Genomic DNA, 21032 nt, shown 5'->3' with positions numbered 1-21032 from the left:
AGTGTGCATGGAGGTTGTGAAAGTCCACTGTAGTCCCAAGACACATGCAGAGCAGCCAGCGCCTGGTTCCAGACCTCGAGTCCAGAGAGTGACGCCCACGTTGCAAAGACGTGTAATGGCGAGCTGGGACAGGGAATGGGGGTGAAGAAACAGTAGAGCAGAGAGATGCAACTGACAGCCAGGGTCACACACTCAGCATCTGGCATGAGCTGGGAAAACAGAGCAGCTACAGTAATGGGCAGTTTATTGCAACAGTTTAGCTGGAAATCCTGATTACTTGGCCTGAGGTCAGTGTGAAAGACTAGGATTTCTCCAGCTGCTTTTCTCGTCCTAAAATGTGCACAATTAGCACAACCTTGAAAAGCTAAATATCCCACAAAAAAGATACAATGCTGCCAAGCCATCTGGAAATGCAAAGATATTGTCCTTTTTCTCACAAATAGGGGGATCATGTAAGATTTCCACTCCTGTCATTTTCATGCGGGACTGGGAAACATTTAGTTTCTCCAAGCTGAAAGTTTCCCTGTGCTCAACTATGAGTTTAATGTAAGAGCATACAAGCATGAGTTTCTTACTTGACTATTTTTATCATGATCCAGAATGCAATTTTAATAACTGTGATGAGGAAAGTTGAAGTCCAAGCACATATACACTGCTCAAAAAAACTTAAAGAAAACAGATCTGGACCAGGGCATCATTGAGGTCTTGGACATTCTGAGGTGCAACCTGGTGGTGTCAGATGGAGCCAAACACAATGTCCCAGATATCTTCTGTTGGATTTAGGTAAGGCGAGCGTGGAGACCAGTCAATAGTATCAATTCCTACATCCTCCAGTAACTGACACGCACACAAACGCTACCAAAAACAACACTTCTTTGGTGGTAGTAATAATCACTAATGTCAGTACCATGTAAATTCAAACCATCTTCTTCAGCTAGGCTAACAGCTAGTCCTAGCTAGGCTAAATTTAGCTTTACTTAAAGTACATAAACACAACTGGAACAAAATTCTTTACTATTTATATCTGTCTGTAATTGGAAATAATTTAATTATTATCATATTAACTATTATGAACTAATGTATTGTTATACAGCCTACATAGAATTGTTGTTTGGTACTTTTACAGACAATTAGTTATTCATCAAAAATGTTAGGTAAAGTTACAGATTTTACAGTTCTGGTCCTTATTTCTTAGAGCCCCTCACATAACTCACATGACAGAAACCAGGAAACACCTCGTTATTCTTCGTCAATAAAGACACACACAAAGACAATTCGATTAAATTACCAGTTTCCACTGAGTGAGCCCAGATGCAGGAGAGAAAAGTGGAAGACAACAACATGTTGCATACACTAAAAGTAAGTTTGACTGAAAAATATTATTCAGAAGAAGTTTAAGTCAGCAGGAGCGAGAATAACCAGGACTGACTGTACTTTCAGTTTTCAGCTTCACTCAGAAACTCGATGGCTTCAAGATCAGATGAGGATCTTCACTGTCCGGTGTGTCAGAGCATCTTCACAGATCCTGTTCTTCTGTCACGTAGCCAGAGATTCTGTAGAGGCTGTCTGAAGAGCTGGTGGAGAGCAGACCCAACAAACAAGTGTCCAATTTGTATGAGAAGATCTTCGAGGGAAGATCCAGCTCGTAATCTGGCTTTAAAGAACCTGTGTGAGGACAGGGCAGTGAGGACAGGGCCCACTAGAGGACGTCGGGCCCTTGGGCCACTCTCATCAAGTCCGTTTTTGATTTTTTGGTCAGAGACATTCACGCACACAAAATTTTAGTGGCCTCCACCTGTAAAACCATTCCTGATTTGTGTATTGTCTCATTGTTCACCCTGTAGGGCATCTATTGTTAACTTCATGAACACCAAAGGAGCAGAAACTGATCAACAACCCTCTCAACTGACCAGATCAACACCCCATCGGTTCAACTAACTTCTTTCTTTTTTTTTCCTTCTTTTTTTTTGAGAACTGTCAAATAAAAAAACTTTTTTTTCTCGCTCTCTCTCTCTTTCTTGTCGTCAGGATTTTTTTCAGGTTTTTTTCTGGTCTGTAATACTAATTTTCTACCGCACGAGGATAAAGTTCATCCATACCTTTTTAAAAAATTGAGCCTCCTCACTGTCATGTAAGGTGACCACATGTCCTTCTTTATGTGGGACTGCACAGCATTTGTAATCATTCCCCCACTTTCCCACATCTTGACACAATATCCCTATATTCTAAGTACTGTGCACTCACAGTAAACAAGCTGTCCTAACTTGACCATCTTAGGTACGTAGTAGTTTGTCATTCTATGGCAATGAGTTTGCATACATTTGTTTACTGGCAACATATTAGATTTTAAGGTGAAGGAGAGTAAGGTACTGTTCATTTTATTATTTGTAAGTAAAAGACATGACACCCCCGCTACTGTAGGTATTTGTTTGTCAGTTTGAGAATCAGATTAAAATCGACTCAGATGAAGTTTATTGTGATTAAGTGCTTACATTGGGCAAATCTAGGTCACATAGCTCTGAGCAGCCTTGGCTGAATGCTCATATTTTACCATTTACTGAATTTCAACCAACATGAAACTGATATTTTTTAGGATAAATTTAGAAGTCATGTTGCATTTTTGTTTCATGGTTGTGATTGGGCTTTTCTCTATATTCTTGCATCTGTGTTTTTTATGCATCACTACAATTTTCATATTGACCATTATCACTCGCTTTTTACTGAGTGCTTTGCAGCGAGGTGTACGATTCAAGGGGGCATCCCAGCTTCGCCGAACTGAATTAAACACTGAACTGAAGGCCAAGGTGGAAGGAACCTTGGATGACCACATGGGCGGTGGGGCAGGGGGGGGTGAGGACAGTACCGGGGGGGGGGGGCAAATTTTGTCATTCCATGTTCATTCAGTTCAGTTTGGAATTGGTGGGGACGGATGATTCAACCACCGAACTCTGCCCTGTTTCTTATTTTTTTCCTTTTTGTCTTTGCTTCTTGATTAAAAGAAAGGAGAAATATACTTGTCTACATATGCTATTCTACGTGCTTTTTTAAAATTACAATTCATAGTTTTATATGTGAATTATATAATGTTAAATTACTATTAAAACAAATGACTGACTAAGTATTTTAGACTTTAGTTTACTTCAGCCATATTCCATATAAAAAGTGAGACATGTCAATTCAGATTCTTTGTCATATATTCACTAATGAATCAATTACATCAGCAGCCTAACAATTGTCATGATAATAAATACTAGTTAATTTATAGCACCAAATCATCAGTCAGTCACCTGTGACCTCGCCTCTTCACCTCTGTCCGAGCTACAACATGGCAGAGCTGCCTCTGTCACCTGATAAATAACAGTGAGTCATTCCAAATACATGCAGTCACACATGTGCTTCAAATACAGTCATGAACCACCAGGTCATCATCCAATTTCACCTGTGATCTTGTATCACCATTACTCTCTGAGCTTTGTGTTGGTTCTTCTGTCACCTGACAAATAGGACATACATGACAATAAGAATAAAATGTGGAGCTGCTTCAGTGTTTCTGTCAATTTGTGCAGATCTTGACTCATCAGTAATGTTTGTAGGGTGAGTGCATTTTTAAAACAATTTGTGCAAACTGCACTACAAGGTGGAATATTTGCAAAATCATGACTATTCATGACTATGACCTATGAATATGTCAGTGCCATTAGGATGAAATTTCTGTGTCACCACCATTTAACATTAGACATATAATTCTAACAGCCTCTGTAAACTAATATCCTGGCTGCTCGAGGCTGCCGTTTTCTCTGACAGTTTCAATCAAAATTAGAAATGCTACTCTGAGACTGAGAGAACTAATACTGCTGCCTGTTGTGCAGTTAGTTTCCAAAACACGTTATTCGTGGTTACATACAATTTTAGACTGATGTGGGCCAAAGCCTAGCATAGCCTATAACGTTATTATGACGGACACATTTTATGAGTGAACTTGATTTTAAGTGACTTACAGGTTTCTTTGAAAAATACTTTCTTATATCCAGGTTCTTCCTTTTTGCTGCAATCCTCCTCTCCTCCTTGAAGGTCCTCGCAGCGCAGGCTTGCCGCTGCTAAAACTAAACAGGCACAGCCAATCACATTGGCCATATTTGTCACATGACGTAGGACTCCAGTGGAGAACGTAATTTCTGCACCGCTGGGTGAATGAGACGTTGACAGATCGTTTTTTTCTTACTATCGGGTTTGTTTTTCTTTACTCGAAGAGGTCAAATTATTGGTGGGGACAATTCAATAATCGCTGGATATTGGTGGGGACATGTCCCTTCTGTCCATGCCAAATCTACGCCCTTGAGTTCAACACAACTGTATTATCATTGTTATCGTTATTATTGTGTTATTTGATTTGATTTATTTGTTTTTACCACTGTTTATCTGTAAATTCCTCCCTTTGCAACGTGTCGCTGTTTGCAGTTGCTACAATTTTTCTTGACAGAACTTTCCAGAAATGTAATTATTATTTAATATTATTTAATAAAAAATAAAAATAAAAAAAAAACTCAAAGACTAACAGTGTATATTCAATAATCCCCATTTAAAATAGCCAGGTTAACTTTAAAAATGTATATATTTTTATATTTATTTATTATTTATTCTTATTAATTAATTTATTTGTGTGTACTTTTTTATAATCCTTTGCTGCTTAGGTTATTTGATAACATTCGCCAACAACGCATTTTTGTGCACTTGAACACAATAAAGGAATAAAGGAATCCAGTGAAGGAGAAGAAGTTTCTCTGTGAGCTGCAGTGCGCAGGGTCACTTTTAGAAGGAGAGGCTTTTCCGGTCGGTCTCGCTCTCCCTCTGTCCAGGCTCAGGGGGCGTCCTTCTCAGGGGAAACTGTTGCGCTGTTTCCATTCGCTGAAACCATAGGTGTGTCGGGGTGTGCGCTTTCTCTCTGCCAGCTGTCAGTCATGAGGTCACTTCCTGCGGGCGTGAGCACCATGGCTCTGCTTTGTATGGACGTGCTGGGGGATTTTTGACAGCGGCAGGACTGCGAGGGGAGCCAGCGAGGACGCGGTCGGTGTCTGGGGGACGTTTTCGCTCCTTCATTGCTCCTTTTCTCGCTGTTGCATTGAACGCTTCCCAGCCCACCGAGATATTTCCGAAGATATGGCGCCGACGTTTTGCGCTATCTGCTGTCAGGTATATACATATATATGTATGTCTTCATGTGGCCTTTTATTTATAAGTCCTCTTTGCAGCAGCTGACATTGACTGTGAGGGAATGCTGTGTAGCGCAAACTGCAGACTAGTGCGTGTCTCCCACTTTGACACTCTGCCCAACTGTTATATGCACATTATTAGTTTGCAGTCACAGGGAGGTGGGGGGGTTACTAATTTCCTCCAGGATTATTGTTATTGTATGGAGGGGAGGAGGGGGAGGTAAGCTGTGGGTTTTTTTTAGCCTGCACGCCTGCGCAGGGAGAACAGCTCTTGCTCATCAATAGGCATCATCTCCCTGTGATGTAAGCTATTCATTTAGTTCAACACAACGGCCTGTTTATTGTCCTGTTTGCACGGCCCATTTCTAAGATAGCGGTTGAAGAAGCAGAGATTGCTCCGGCTGTCAGAGCAGTCCTTTATAAAGGCCTCTGGTCAGGTCTGGTCATCACTGCATGTGATGCAGTGATGGGAAGAGTAATGCCAAAGGGTTAATGCTGTGTTCAATACTCAGCACAATGAAAGGTAAACATCTGCATATAATGTAAATATTGTTTTCATAGACTCAATCAAGAGGTTTTGTTTCAGAGGTGGGATCACTGCTTGTGCAGTCAGGATCGTGTGCCATTTTATTACATACACAAAATAACTGTGACGGTCAGGTGTGACAAGGATCATGGTTGGATGAGTAACAGTGATCTTACGGAGGCCTCACTTGCAGACTTGATGTGCAGCCAAGAAATATTAGGGGTTTTTTTTTATTGCCCACTAGCGGCGTTTAGTACCTTTATAGCACAACGGTGGAGGGAATAAATGAGTGAAGCAGTGGTTAGTGTGTGGCTGCAGGTGCTGTGTAACTCCTAAAGTAACACTGAGTTAGAGTTTTTCTGCCTTTCTCCTTCTCATTTATGTGTCTGAACATGGACAATGTATTAAAAATCAGAAGTTGGTCGCTGTTCTGCAAATTATTTGTTAGATGATCTGTTTTTTAGTGAAGGAAATGGACCAACTGGCACTTTTCATTTCTGAAAAACACTATTTTATGTTGATTGAAATCCCAGCAGTTGTTAGATTGAAAAACGGACAGGCATCCACCCACTCGTGGTTGAGTGGCATGTGTCAGTTCTACACATGAGCCACTTTTGACCAGCGGATACCGCCGCTGCCCGCCCATGATAAAATCGGCCTGTTAGCATGTGATTTATTGTTAGTGGCATAAATTCTGTAGCGTAAAAAAACTCATAAATTTCATATCACTGTTGTTAACATGGCTACGGTTAGTCAAGCCATCACAGTCCAATAGAAATACCAACAGATACACAGTTTAGGAGGAAGGGATGCTCACTGTAGAATCAGCATATATTACTGCCATCCCACTTTTACTCCCGCTGTGGCATACCAGGTTTAGGACACTTTTAAAGCACCCCCATTCCTGTGGTGCACTAAGGATAAATGTCCTTGTCTGAGATTAATAATAATGTATGTTGTTGTTGTGTTGTGACTAATTACAGTTTTCTCTTTTGTAACCGTGGCAACAGTCCACTCTTCTATGCATTTTGGGGCCGCCTGAGACACCACACTGAATCGTGACTGATGCGCGATGCTTTAAGATTTGTTTATGATAGAAATACACATGGTTTAAAGAGAGAATCCAACCTCCGAATCTTTTGTAAGGGCTAGGAAAAAAAATCACATCTGAAATTTTGGATCTTTGCTGAGGATGAACCGAAGACAGATCCTCTGTTCTGAAATCCACTTGTAACTGCACTGTGAGACGTGAAGTTCTTTGCACACCAGACTTGTAGCTGTGTGCTAAATCTATGCATTGATGTGCCATTTACCTCAGGGACAAAGGTCGTATCATTCTGGTGTGTATCGCTAAAATTCCATTTGTATCTCGGGCACTGCCTATGGGCGGGAGCTAATTGATTGACTAAAAGTGTTTCAAAAGATCATATCAAATACTGCTAGCCAAACCTTGATCAAATAATAAAAGCAAATCCCTTTGCTAAAAGTACAAAATATAAGTGAGTGAGTACCGTGTATCAGGGATGTATTATGTGTTTTTCCCCTTTAATTTTGTGTCCACTTGACAAACACTAACATGTAATTTTTTGTGGCTTTGATCTGGTATGGTGCTAGTGATCTATTTTCACTGCTGTAACAATAATGGACCAAATATAGAAGGCATAACCTCAGTTTTTATGGTGATAAAAAAGACATTAAACAGCATAAAAGTTTATGAAGTCTCCTGCTCAGACTTCTTTATGTCAGTCTTGGAGAACTTGTGCGTCAGTTGTTTTTTCCATCGTTACTTTTTGTCTGGCTGAGCTGTTGCACCCTGTTTGTCTCAGGCAACCTGAGACCTGCAATCTGCTTCTGCCTGGCTGCATTCACAGCTTGTAGAGACAGAGAAAAGAACAGAGGGAGATTCAACGTTTTCTCCTCAAACAGGACTTTCAGGTTCAGAAGTTTATCATTTGTATCTCTTTGTGGACATAAAAGAGACATGTCGAAACGCCACATAGCTCCTTTGGCCTGTTTTTCAAGTTCCTGCACCATCAAAAATAAATACAAAAGTAAATATAGTGTGCATTTATGAAGTGCAGGGAATCACTGCACTTTGGCTGGTTCTAATCACTTATATGGTCTGTTTGTTTGGCATCTTTCGTCCTCTCGTAGTCAGGGTTGACCTTCCTCTGAGCCAGGTCTGTTCCCCTTGAGCCTTCTTTATTGTAAAGCCTTTCTGGGTTGAATAGGATTGGGGCCCTCCTGCCAGATTTACAGTAAGGAGCTCTGGACAGGAGATCGTCCTTGCTAATAGTCAAGAAAAGATGCCGTATGTAAGCTGAATTTGTGTGTTGACAGGACAAGAGGATTTGACTGATTCCCTGAACAATATCTTTGTTTGTTTCCAGTCTTCCTATGTTAGTGTCACATTTGCACACGTCTGTATTCTTATAGACAGACAGATTGCTGGAAGGTGTTCTCTTTCTTGCCAACTATCTTGTCTCATTTTGACAAGTTCCACTCCCACTGCAACTGCCTCAGTAGGAGGCACAAGATATGCAGAAATCCTTATCAATCATCTGTCACTGACCATATCTACTCTCCCATTGGAATTGCGTTGCTAACAACAAAATGTTTTTTTACTTTTTTGGTTGAACTACTTTTGCTTGTTTTGGTATGACAGAGGTGTTTGACACATTTATGGGACCTCGCAGAGCTTTTTAACATGACAGATGACCAAAGGTAAATGCAGTGCAGAGTGGTTTTAGATGAAGGTTGCTGCTTGCTACTACTGCTACCAAAGAAACAACTTATCCACAAATATGTCAGCTGTGTAGCAGATCAAAATGAACTCTTTGTCCTCGCGCTGCGCACATCTTCTTTAGGATTTGCTAATTACAGCTCCTGCTTAAGGGTTGCCCATAAGAAAAGCTGAAAGAGCTTTATGTTTTTTGTTGGACTACAGTAGCAAATCAGTGTTGATCTGTCACTAGGACTGTGTTCTGCATGCCTCCCCACAAAACACGCAGGCTGGTTTGGCAGCCAGAAAGGGGAACTCAGGACTCCAGTGTCAAGCTGGAAAATGAAATGAGATACACAGCTGCCTGAGAAATACTCCCAGCTTCACCTTAGATTTGACGTGTACTCAAGTACTCATCACTGTATTGTTTTTTTAAGCAACCACTTTACTACCTTTATGTACTCCAATAGACATTTTTTTTGCCTGTGGAATTTTACAACTGTGGTAGCAGTATGTGGGTCTCAGGTTTATGTAATCCACAGGCTTAAGAGTTTCCATGCACGAAGATACCACTTCCACTTAGCTACAGGTGGTGTTATAGGTGCAGCAATGCACCAGCAAAGAAAGATGGCTGCCTGCTCGTAAATTTGACCTAAATAATGCAGGAATTCAGCTTTGCAAGAACCTTGAAGGACGTGCATTCACTGGGTTTGTTAAGACTTGGTGGAAAAACTATAATAATCAACTTTTCTTTGTTTACCAGAAAACTCTTTGATTAAAGTCGACTAAAGCTGTTATGTTGACAAATGGTACCATTCAATCTCTAGACAAACTGCAACTAACTCTAAGAGGCTTTGAATATCAAATGTTCTACTGTACTGCTAATGGATGTAACTTATTGATCTGCCACCCTACAGATCAGGTCCTCTTTTATAGGCCAGGCAACGGATTATTCATTCAGGGATTCCTACTGATTCATGAAACATGCCATTGTCAGCCTAGAAGGAACCAGTCACACCACCAAAGAAACGTATAGTGATAGTACAAAGGTGAATAATTTTTATATTTATTAGCAGGTGAGAGCTGACCCAAAGCAGGCCACCAAAATATCATCAGCTGGATTCTGTTATTGTAGTAGGTTGGGGTCAGGGATTCTGGTTTATACTTTAATTTGTCATCCATCTCTACAATGAAAAACAAGCCTTCGGGTTGAACTTTAGTGACATACAGTTTAAAATTAGCATCAAAAAATTCTTGACCCCACCCCCCTTAAAAAAAACCCAGATTTATTCGATTGAGTTAAGCTTCATGTTTTTCTCCTGATTTCCCTCGATTACGCTGTTGGGGCGATCAGGGGAAAGCTATGACAGTAGACTATGCAGTCACTGTCATACACAAAAGTTTTACTGTTATTAGCTGGAGGTTTTTCAGACTCCTACATTCAAAGCAGAGCTCAGTCACTGTTATATTTTATGTGCAGTCTGTCAAATAATCTTAAGCACAGGTTTAAAGTTTAAAAATGTTTAAATGCAGGTTTTTTGTCTGTAGAAATACTTTGTGTGACAGTGTTGCTGAAGTGCACACACATAGACACGTGCACTAATGGGAACCCTAAAACCACAGAACGCTCGGTGACGGGGGAGGGCTGTGCTTGCTGATGGTCTGTTATTAGTGGAGATCCCACTTTTGGTCATTTTTATTGCTGTTTAATTGAAAAAAAATCGCAGCTAAAAAGTTGTGCAGAATTGACATTTTTACCTTAAAATATTATGAGCCACTGTGAAAATGTTGACACTTTTGCTTGTCATGGGCATTAATAGATTGATCAGCTGTGATAGCATTGTACATCTCGGCCATCCAGCATAGTCACCGATCCACAATTACTTTCTGACACCGGGAAAGGATCTTGGAAGGCAGCAAATCAGCAACAACAGTGTAGATCACAAACTCAAAAGAGTAAATCTTACAGGGAATACACATGACGCAGTAAGGAGCTGTGTGATATTCTCAGCCTAGTTTAATAAATACAAGTCTTCCCTGGTGTCTCTTCACCCCCCAGCTTAGCATTTGTCAAGTGATAAACGCCGCTGGAAAAGATTGCATTATACTGTGGGGAATATTTGTAATACTGGCCTGTCTGATCCTTGTGACTGATTTGGAAATAGGTACAAAGTGGCAGCCAGCAGTCAGACTTTGGCAAAGAAAGGAAATGTTGCTCAAGGACAACCACGGCGTTGTTTGTTATTGATCATCTTAACAGCTGGAAAAAGCAGTAGCTGTCTTTTAACCATTGATCCAGCTGTTAATGCATTTAACTCACTGGAATACGGGAGTCATAGCTGTGCCTATACTGCAGGTCAGGGCTGTAGCACAGCTGTGTCATTGCTCAATATAACCTCACTGTTACTGTCATTTAAGAATAATAAAGCATGACAATACTTTATGTCATATTTTGGGAAATTCTTCAAATGTGATAATAGTATTTAGATGTATTCCTCTGAGCCAAAGATGTCCCATGAGATCAGTTTATTGCAAATCACATGCTTGCAAAGTTGACTCCCTGATAAATTCATAATGCTTCAAGATTTGATCTTATTGGTTTGGCATTTGTAGTTTTAACTAGGGATGGGTATCGTTTAGGTTTTATCCGATACCAGTACCAAACCGGTACTTTTGAAACGGTGCTGGTGCTTAAACGGTGCTCGAACCGGTGCTTAAAGAATGGAGAACTCAAAATTGGTCCAAAAACCTCTCATGTTCAGCTGTTTTTTGTAAAAAGATAACAATGTTAGCCTTTTCTGCAGCTATAGGGGATTTATGGCATCACTCTTGGCTGGAAGCAGTGCTTAATCAGTGGAAAAAAACCACAAACTTTGTCCTAAACCTCTCATGTTTAACTGTTTTCCACTTTTTCTTTGGTCATTTTAGCCTTTTTGGCCAGGGTGAAGCAAGTATCTGCCATCAAACAAGAAGACAGCCGCATGTAACTATGACAGTGTTTGCTAGTTCACCTTACATGCATTAATTTAATAACGTGGTTAGCCTACTCAACGTAAATTACATGCAAACAACATTAAGCTACTCACGCAGAGAAGAACGGCTGCTGCTGCCATCATCATCCGTCATCATTTCTGCTACACTGGCAGGGCTAGGGGCCAGGACTCTACTCTTTGGGTTCTTGGGGGATGTTGCTAACTCCAGGTCCGATAACAGGCAACCCACCCACAGTAGATGTGCTCGATGTGAGGTCTCGCAGCAAGCTATCAAATACGGTGCATTTCTCATCTTTTAAAAATACGCTATACGTCGCCAGGTGCTTCATTAGATTCGAGGAGTTACCTCCTTTGCACAGTATCACCTTAAAGCACCTGTTGCAGGCTGCTGAGTTTGCATCTTTTGCTGTGAAGTACAGCCAGACTTTGACCACTTTGCCTTGGGCATTTTTAATCTGTAGCTCTGCTCTAAAAGAACGTACGTACCTGGGCCCGCCTACTACACTTGCAAAGGTAAAATGATTGGCTAGAATCCAAAGTGTATGACATTTCAGGGGAAATAAAGCACCGAAATGTGCGCTGCTTTTCGGTCTGGTTACTACCGTTTATGTCAGAACCGGTGCGATACCAGTACCCATCCCTAGTTTTAACAGGTTACACAATAAAATGTATCAAAATGTAAACATAGCAAACACTTAAGCCTTATCAGAAGCAAAACACACAAAGGTACTGGTAGTAAAAGCTACCTTTGGCCAAAACTCCCATTATTCACATATCATAAAGTTTATAGGACAGCTCCATTGTATATGTACCTGTCTCTTTAGAAGGAATAAACATGGTTAGTAGTTGATTGCCCCGCAAATCTAAAATTTCATTCTTTTCCATGTTCTTGTTTGAACGCTACCAAACACATGCATGCAGGCACGTTTACTGCCACGTAGTGGTGCAATATTAACAGCCAGGGTCAAGGGTCAGGTCAACATAGACCTTTGAGGTAACCTGATACAATGCCACACCGCAGCTTTGTGCCCATAGAGTCTCTTCAGATCGTAAGGGCTTGTCTCATTTTAGTGTGCAGTGGCATTTGATTATTATTCTGACACTAAACATGTTGTCACCGCAGAGGTCGGAATCCAGAAGAGTTTGTGTAACTTGATGTTTTATTTCTCAACTCTGTGCAGCCGTGAGCTCGCAAGCTGACAGCCAAGGCAACATCTTGAGTAACCCTCCCGTCCTGTCTATTTACAAAAGAGTGAGAAACATCTCAGTGGATTTGTTATCTGCCCATAAATATGTCTGACAAACAGGTAAAGTAATGGACTATTTTACCCACCTTCTGCTGTTGACTCATTTTCAAGTGAACTTCTGCTTTCATTCAAACATTCAAATAGGCGCTTTGAATAAGAAGCTAATGTGTCCCGTGATTCTGCTGACTGGTTTTTCTGTTATATAAAAATCAATGGACACAATGGACAGGTTGGAGAAATGTGCCCCAGAACAGGTAAAATTTGTGCAATGCACTTGGTCACTATCAAAATTATTAAACTTTATATAATTAGATCAGACACTGGTATTGATCTTCAGGACTAAAAATAGCAGACAAAATTTGCTTTAGCTGAGTATTTAACTGTCAGTTACCTAATAATAGGACAGCTTTGTTAGCTGTCATGTGGCTCATCTGTCACAGGGAACAGCTAAAGTCCAATGTCAATCACTTCCACGACCTGTACTTTGGTCAATCACCATAACGATAAGAGGGTGCCGGCCTGCATATCAGCTCCAAGCGATAAGGGTTCACTCGAGTGTTTACACTGCAGGCATGGTTGAGACTAAGATCGTGGTGAACTCTTTAAACAAAGGGGCAGGGGTACGGGGCAGCCCCATCAGCCCATTTTCTTCCTCTATGACCACCATTAGCTCGTAGACTCCTCCTTACAGGCATGACAGCTTTCAGGCCGTGAGATAGATGGGTTAAGCATTAAACCTGTGGACTACTCTTTAATACACACACACATACATACATACATGCATGTACACTGAAATGCACACACTCTGATCATACAAACTGTTAGAGCTGGATGTTAAACTGCTGTCTGGAAATCTGCATGGAAGACTTCAAGTTTTGCTGATGAGGAAGGTAGGGGCTCTGTCATGTTTTATTTGTTGTTTTTCTGTTTTCATATACTTCTACTTTCATATCCATATTTTATATATAACAGCTAGTCTGAATTTTTTTTAAACATTTTTGTTCTACCACTGTATGTGAGCAGTTTGGCGGTTTCTTCCATTTCCAATCGCAGGTTTTTGTTGTTCTGGCCTTTCAAAGAACTACATATTTTTTTCTTCACCCCTTAGTGAGACAAGTCCATACACACCTCCTGATGTCTTGGATTATTACCCGTTTAATTCGTGTTTTCTTGGCATCGTGCTCTAATGTGGGATTTGTAAAGCTTCATTGAGTGTCTCTCAGCCAGGTAGCTAGTCATGGAGGCTGGATGCTTACATTTACTGTGGCCACGTTACTCGTGCTTGTTCGTGTATATAATGTTTGTGGGATTAGATGACGTGATCCCCCTGAGTGATGGGTATCACTAATGAGGCTTCAAGGTCATTGGTAGTTTTCCTGCAGATTTCAGAGGGCTGTGCACACCTGCCAGCAAGAAAGTGGTCTGCACGCCTCAGTGACGTTCAGAGCTTCAAATACTTTAGCCAAAGCTTATTAGCAGTTTTCATGGCCTGTCTGTCTAACGTGGCCCTTTGCTGCCTTGTGGGGGTTGGGTGATACTGCTGAGCAGAAAGCCATCAGACAGTATGGATTATTTATGCTTCGCCCGCACATCCAGCTGTGTGATCACAGTTTGCAAATACACTTACACACAACCCTTGTTTTTCTTTCTTTTGTAGCAAATCACAATGGCTTTGATTGATTTTTATATCAGCTTGACACTTCTGATTTCAAAGCATGTGTTGTGTGTCATAATTGCCATGGCATTGCTATAGCAACCTGGGAGGTTGGCAGCCTTTTTTTTTTTTCTTTTTCAGCGTAACCCCCTCTTGTCTGCTTTAGGCCCTAATTCCAACCCCAGTGCATGCACACGCACAGACGCGCTCACACACACAAAAATACTTATGACCTTGTGTGCAGAGTGCCCTCAAGTAGGCTTGGCTGAGTGAGCACAAGAGAGAGGTCCTGACCTACGAGACAAAGGTATTCTGTTACCATAGGGACCGTTGTTTTCCTTTTTTCCATGCCTCATATGCTCACTCTGTCTCACACACTGCTGATACAGACCCACAAGTGTAGTTTAACAGACATTCCTCTCCACCCTCCTGTTTTTCTCTGAGTCCACCAGAGCTGTGCAGTCTGATGCTAATCAGCGCTCTCTGTGTTTACATTCTTATGCATGTTGGTGGCAACATGAGGTTTAGTGTGGTCCATTACATCTAAGCTACTGGCTGAGAGGTCACGAGTTCAGTAAAGGGCTCCTTTTTTCTATGTTATTTAAATACAAAGCCACGCATGCTCTGGGCATGTTGACACAAAACCCTGCCATTTAGTCCACTGCAGACTGATCAATGTCTGCACTGTGGAAGAAGCTGCAAGTAGTGACCTTTTTACAAGTGGGATTTTTATCTTGTCACTCAATTACTCGATTACACAAAAGCTTGTCTAGATCTTAGTCGAGCTGTGGTCAAGAGGATTCTTTATTGTTTCCCCTTAAGGAGGAATTACAATAAGACGATGCTGAGTGGGAAAAAAAATAGTTTATGAAACAGGATATCCTCGGAAGGAAGACTTGAGGGTGAGGAGTGAGAAGTTGAATGCTAAATAGGTTTACTTTGTGCTAATAGAGCTAACACTGCCTCCATTCAGATAAAAGTAGAAGACCGAGTAGCTTAGTAAAGTTTCCTGCTGAGATGCCAGGCCTCTTTTCATGTTTGGAAGTGCTTTGAAAGAGTGGGAATTTACGGGGTCTTCACTATCCGATTGGGTTTAGTTCCTCTAGACTGAATCTTGAATCTTGAAATATTTTCCCTATAACTGTTGTTATGTGGTTTTTCCTGTTGAACATGACAGAAGTCTGAGCTCGTTGTGGTTATCTTGGTGTTCTTGTTTTTACATTTTGTCTTTTTTTTGGTTTCGTTTATGTTACTCCTCTGCTTTTGATCTGTTTTGCCTCAGGCTTGTTGCTCACCAACCCTGGAACCAGTAGGGACTGTCCTTGGGTTTTTCCATTCAGTTCATACTACTTCAAGGCTTAAAATGTCAGTAAAAGGGGGATGACTTCTGTTATTACCAACAGTGGCTATATATATATATATATATATATATATATATATATATGGCTGTGTAAAGATGCCCCAGAGACAATCCAGCACATAACAGCAGGGTGCAAGATGCTAGCAGGCAAGGCATACATGGAACGCCATAACCAAGTGGCCGGCATAGTGTACAGGAACATCTGTGCTGAGTATAACCTGGAAGTCCCGAGGTCAAAATGGGAGATGCCCCCAAGGGTGGTGGAGAATGACCGAGCTAAGATCCTGTGGGACTTCCAGATACAGACGGACAAAATGGTGGTGGCTAACCAACCGGACATAGTGGTGGTAGACAAACAGAAGAAGACGGCCGTAGTGATCGATGTAGCGGTTCCGAATGACAGCAATATCAGGAAGAAGGAACACAAGAAGCTGGAGAAATACCAAGGGCTCAGAGAAGAGCTCGAGAGGATGTGGAGGGTGAAGGTAACGGTGGTCCCCGTGGTAATCGGAGCACTAGGTGCGGTGACTCCCAAGCTAGGCGAGTGGCTCCAGCAGATCCCAGGAACAACATCGGAGATCTCTGTCCAGAAGAGCGCAGTCCTGGGAACAGCTAAGATACTGCGCAGGACCCTCAAGCTCCCAGGCCTCTGGTAGAGGACCCGAGCTTGAAGGATAAACCGCCCGCAGGGGCGTGCTGGGTGTTTTTTATATATATATATATATATATATATATATATATATATATATATATAGAGCCACTGTTGGTAATAACAGAAGTCATCCCCCTTTTACTGACATTTTAAGCCTTGAAGTAGTATATATATATATATATATATATATTAGTACCAATTTTCATGAACAAGGGTGATGTGCAGAGCTGTAGTAACTACAGAGGCCTAAAGCTGATGAGCCACACCATGAAGCTGTGGAAAGAGTTGTTGAAGCTAGGTTAAGATATATGGCTCCATACTGAGAGAGAGCGCTACAGATGTGATGTTTGCCTGGAGTGTTGACGGGAGTGTGGGAAGTATAGAGAAAGTCAAAAGCAGCTTCACTGTGTCTTTGTGTATCTACAGGGAGTGCAGAATTATTAGGCAAGTTGTATTTTTGAGGAATAATTTTATTATTGAACAACAACCATGTTCTCAATGAACCCAAAAAACTCATTAATATCAAAGCTGAATGTTTTTGGAAGTCGTTTTTAGTTTTAGCTATTTTAGGGGGATATCTGTATGTGCAGGTGACTATTACTGTGCATAATTATTAGGCAACTTAACAAAAAACTAATATATACCCCTTTCAATTATTTATTTTTACCAGTGAAACCAATATAACATCTCCACATTCACAAATATACATTTCTGACATTCAAAAACAAAACAAAAACAAATCAGCGACCAATATAGCCACCTTTCTTTGCAAGGACACTCAAAAGCCTGCCATCCATGGATTCTGTCAGTGTTTTGATCTGTTCACCATCAACATTGCGTGCAGCAGCAACCACAGCCTCCCAGACACTGTTCAGAGAGGTGTACTGTGTTCCCTCCTTGTAAATCTCACATTTGATGATGGACCACAGGTTCTCAATGGGGTTCAGATCAGGTGAACAAGGTGGCCATGTCATTAGTTTTTCTTCTTTTATACCCTTTCTTGCCAGCCACGCTGTGGAGTACTTGGACGCGTGTGATGGAGCATTGTCCTGCATGAAAATCATGTTTTTCTTGAAGGATGCAGACTTCTTCCTGTACCACTGCTTGAAGAAGGTGTCTTCCAGAAACTGGCAGTAGGACTGGGAGTTGAGCTCGACTCCATCCTCAACCCGAAAAGGCCCCACAAGCTCATCTTTGACGATACCAGCCCAAACCAGTACTCCACCTCCACCTTGCTGGCGTCTGAGTCGGACTGGAGCTCTCTGCCCTTTACCAATCCAGCCACGGGCCCATCCATCTGGCCCATCAAGACTCACTCTCATTTCATCAGTCCATAAAACCTTAGAAAAATCAGTCTTGAGATATTTCTTGGCCCAGTCTTGACATTTCAGCTTGTGTGTCTTGTTCAGTGGTGGTCATCTTTCAGCCTTTCTTACCTTGGCCATGTCTCTGAGTATTGCACACCTTGTACTTTTGGGCATTCCAGTGATGTTGCAGCTCTGAAATATGGCCAAACTGGTGGCAAGTGGCATCTTGGCAGCTGCACGCTTGACTTTTCTCAGTTCATGGGCAGTTATTTTGCACCTTGGTTTTTCCACACGCTTCTTACGACCCTGTTGACTATTTTGAATGAAACGCTTGATTGTTCGATGATCACGCTTCAGAAGCTTTGCAATTTTGTGACTGCTGCATCCCTCTGCAAGATATCTCACTATTTTTGACTTTTCTGTGCCTGTCAAGTCCTTCTTTTGACCCATTTTGCCAAAGGAAAGGAAGTTGCCTAATAATTATGCACACCTGATATAGGGTGTTGATGTCATTAGACCACACCCCTTCTCATTACAGAGATGCACATCACCTAATATGGTTAATTGGTAGTAGGCTTTCGAGCCTATACAGCTTGGAGTAAGACAACATGCATGAAGAGGATGATGTGGACAAAATACTCATTTGCCTAATAATTCTGCACTCCCTGTAGAGAAAGCATATAATAAGTTGGTAAGATAGGAACTGTGGTACTACATGAGGAAGTCAGGAGTGGCAGAGGAGTATGTGAGGGTGGTTTGGGAGATCTATCAGGACAACAAGACCGTGACGATGTGTGTGGTAGAAGTGGCAAAAGGGTTCAAGATGGGGTGTGATTACATCAAGGATTGACTCTGAGCCCACTCTTGATTGCATGGTGATGTACAAGCTGACAGATGAGGTCAGGAGTCTCTGTGGACTGCAACATTTGCAGGCAACATTGTGATGTGTAATGAGAGTAAGGAGCACATGGAAGAACGTTTGAAGAGGTGGAGGTGGAGAGAGGACAGGAGGAATGAAAGTCAGTAGGAGCAAGCCAGACTATGTGTGTGTGAGTAAGAGGGAGACAGGTGGAAAAGTAAAAATGCAAGGAGGTAGATGCGTTTAAACAGGGTGAAAACTGGGTGGAGTAGGTGGAGATGAGTGTCAGGGGCAATTGGTGATGGGGAGATGGCAGCAAGGCTTAAAGGGAAGTTTGGTAGTGAGGCCTGTTATAATGTATGGTTTGGAGACAGAGGCACTGACAAAAAGGAGGTGGCAGAGTTAAGATGCTCAGAATTTTATTGGGAGTGACCAGGATGGGCCTTAAGTCCTTAAGGCGGGCAACTCATCGGGAGTGGTTTGCAGAAGCTTGGAACTTGGAAGTTAGAGGCAAGGCTGAAATGGTTTGGACTTGCACAGAGGAAGGATGGTGGATATATAAATCAAAGATAACGATGGAGCTGCCAGGCAAGAGTACAAGAGAGAAGTTTCATGGATGTAATGAAAGAGAACTCGCAGAGGGTTGGTGTGACAGAAGAGGATGCTGGGCATAGAGTAAGATGCAGACAGATGATTCGCTGTAGCAACCCCTACCGGAAGCACCAGATAGAAGAAAAGAGCAAGATCATATGTATAACCAGTTTAGTTTTTTTATGTCTGCCTCACTGAAGACAAAACGGTATGCAAATGATCTCTGTAGTCAGTGTGGGTATGTAGCCCCTCTCTCTTCTCAATATAACCACCAGTACTTAACAAACTAAAGGACAAGTTCAAGTTAAACTCTAGGCAGTCAAGTGTTAAGGCGAGGATTGGCTGAGAACATCCAGCAGCTGCTGTCTTGTGGTCATATCCTCACCCTTATCTCACTGTCACCATCTTCTTCCCCTTGTTTCATGTCCTTAGCATGGCCTGATGGAATGAACTTACTAAAGATTGACCCACTTTACAAAGTTGAATTATGCGATTGGGGGTCCATTCCCAATACCATTCTTACGCTAAGCCTAAGAAGCAACTGTGTAGCTCCTCCCAGCATCCACTGTGCAATTCAGCAAAGTTTCATCTATCTATACGCCATAGAGGTGGGAATCACCATACATCCCACGATACGATATTATCACAATACTTAACGCACGATACGATATTATTGCAATTTTTAAAATATTTTGCGATATTCAGATTCTGTACATAAAGGTAAACTTTATCAATATTCATTTTATCTAATATCAAAGTCTCACACTCAGTCTTTCTCTCATTTCAGTCAGTTTTATTGTTGACAAACTGAACGGTTTATATTACAGTCTAGTCCAACTTAACTGAATGCAACCATCTGGTACAATTATAGCTATTCTGAACTATGCAATTTATGAAAACTATGCAGCCCATTCAGCAACTGAAGAACTTGAAAGTAAATTAAAATAAAATATAATTTTACATTAAATAAAAAAGTTTTAAACTTAATTAAAATAAAACATGTCTTAAATTAAAATAAGTAAACTGTCATGTTTATTGCTGCCAAAAAACAAGTTAAACACATTTGGACAGTGAAGGAATGTCAGGATTCTTGCTCAGAAAAAGGATCAACATGCTCTGAAGTCAGAGTTGCAGTCCACAAAAACTTTTTTTGTAACAAAATCGATTTCTGCTGTCCCTGTATCGATACATTATTAGCAAACAAAATATCACGATACTACACAGTATCGATTTTTTTCCCCCACCCCTAATACGCCATGCCAGTCTCTTATGTTTCTTGTAGCCAACCTCAGACTCAGCCTTCCTATTACAGCACAGCCTATAGCTGGAATAACTGTCCTACATTCGTGCCTCCACATGTCTTCAGTCTATATTTCTACCCTCAGTCTTTGTCTTATTTCAGCACTAAGGTTTTGTGTGGATATAGTTACTCTACGTGCGGTGAATAGCTAAGGGGAGTAGAGAGGCCCGTGTTGTGTCATAAGATACTCCGTGTGCTTCATTCCTTCATGGCCTGCTGACCCATGTGCAACAGCTGTTGCACATGGGTCAGCGTATTGATGGCCACATGTTGCGTCAGCCCTTCTCATGAGGCCTGAACGTGTTATTCAGAGCTGTTTTGAATCATTTGCACTGAAAGATAATGGAGTTTTACTCAGCTGTGTTGATGATGATAAAGGTACTGTTAGTGTTTGGTCTCTTAGTCTGTTGGCATACTGAGATATCTGAGCAACCTTTGGATAGAGTGCTATAAAGTTTTACATAGATGTCCACAGTGAAAGTTTAAATCCTTAGACCCCTCGCTCTCTGGCAGTCCCCGGACATTTCAGCGTCAACTCATTAACTGAGATATCTACTCAGAAGCCTTTACTTTTCTTTAGATTGCCATTTTACATTTTGTGCAGACCCTAA

The 21032-nt window shown here is 41.4% G+C and overlaps 1 protein-coding gene across 4 annotated transcripts in view; it reads left to right on the top strand.

The window, feature by feature from the left end:
• Window positions 1-21032, top strand: part of pparab (peroxisome proliferator-activated receptor alpha b) — an 85502-nt gene that overhangs the window by 46388 nt on the left and 18082 nt on the right. Inside the window, exon 1 of one of the 4 annotated variants that reach the window (XM_086299284.1) lies at window positions 4928-5190. The exons of 2 other annotated variants lie outside the window; for them this stretch is intronic. The gene's annotated coding sequence lies outside the window, so the exon portion shown is untranslated. Of the gene's footprint in view, window positions 1-4927; window positions 5191-13322; window positions 13589-21032 lie in introns of those variants that run through there. One more of the 4 variants, XM_086299286.1, reaches the window with a different exon arrangement.

The sequence above is a fragment of the Aulonocara sp. 'chitande type north' Nkhata Bay genome, linkage group LG7 (assembly GCF_057382095.1).
Source record: "Aulonocara sp. 'chitande type north' Nkhata Bay isolate Kocher_YH1m ecotype deep benthic linkage group LG7, A_spYH_male_GT1.1, whole genome shotgun sequence".
NCBI classification, from domain to species: Eukaryota; Metazoa; Chordata; class Actinopteri; order Cichliformes; family Cichlidae; genus Aulonocara; species Aulonocara sp. 'chitande type north' Nkhata Bay.
The sequence above is the reverse complement of the archived record's forward strand: the minus strand, read 5'-3'. Positions and strand labels throughout refer to the sequence as shown.